Raw genomic sequence first — 1,056 nt, forward strand, 5'->3', positions numbered from 1 at the left:
GTCCAGGTCCTGAAAGACTCTTGTTCATGAACTGTCTCTTCACAAAGCAAGTCCACCACTTGCTGGGTTTATCATTCTGAGGGTCAAAAACTTGCTCACAGTCTCTGTCCAGCCTCTTGCCTTAGCTGATGTAAATAGGCTGTCATTACTTCATCTTCCTGTTTGTTTGCAGGTTTGGCATAAATTGCATTAAATAGAAAACGAGGCTCTCCCGGAATAGGAAAATTAGCGATTCCCAGTGTATACATTTCTTTCTCACCTTGGCTTCTGGAATTACACTTCTGGAGTTTCTTCAGACACTCAGAAATGTAGAGAGGTATATATATCAAGGTCCTATCAGCTTCATTCTTAATTTCTTAGTTTTTGAAGAAGACATTGGCCTTGAAGTAACAGATGGCTTCATCCACAATATCTGTATCTTTTGTCTCTCTGGGGGCAGGTCCTTTTAATTGACTTCTGATAGGTAAGAATGCCATGTTTCCAATGAGTTTGGTGTCAGGATCCATGAGAGAAGAGTGGTAAGCCGGCATCTTGCCGGTACCCGGGTTTCCTCTAATTGTTATTTTAAAAGAATTAGTAATGAATTATATTTCTTAATTTCAATTGTAATTTCTAATACAGAAATTAAATTTTTTTTTGAGACAGAGTCTTACTCTGTCACCCAGCCTGTAGCGCAGTGATGCCATTATAGCTCATAATACAGTAAATGTTGATAGACACTATCCACATAAACAGCAGCTCTTTGGGCTCCTTAATAAATTGTCAGAGGGGAGATGGAATGAGAACTATTAATATAATAACACCAAATAGTTAGAACTTTCCACACTTTTTTTGTGATCCATAGAAATGCATTTTACATTGTGACCTAGCATATACATACATATGCATATGCATATTACATGGATATATAACTGAGGCAAAAATTTCATGAAATAATACTTTTTTTTTTTGAGACAGAGTTTCACTCTTGTTGCACAGGCTGGAGTGCAATGACACAATTCCAGCTCACTGCAACCTCCACCTCCCGGGTTCAAGCAATTCTCCTGCCTCAGCCTC

The 1,056-nt window shown here is 38.4% G+C and overlaps 1 pseudogene; it reads right to left on the reverse strand.

The window, feature by feature from the left end:
- Nucleotide 1: 1 nt before the first annotated feature.
- Nucleotides 2-530, reverse strand: LOC105536440 (annotated as a pseudogene).
- Nucleotides 531-1,056: the final 526 nt, after the last annotated feature.

This window comes from Mandrillus leucophaeus, unplaced genomic scaffold (assembly GCF_000951045.1).
Source record: "Mandrillus leucophaeus isolate KB7577 unplaced genomic scaffold, Mleu.le_1.0 Scaffold159, whole genome shotgun sequence".
Taxonomy (NCBI): Eukaryota; Metazoa; Chordata; class Mammalia; order Primates; family Cercopithecidae; genus Mandrillus; species Mandrillus leucophaeus.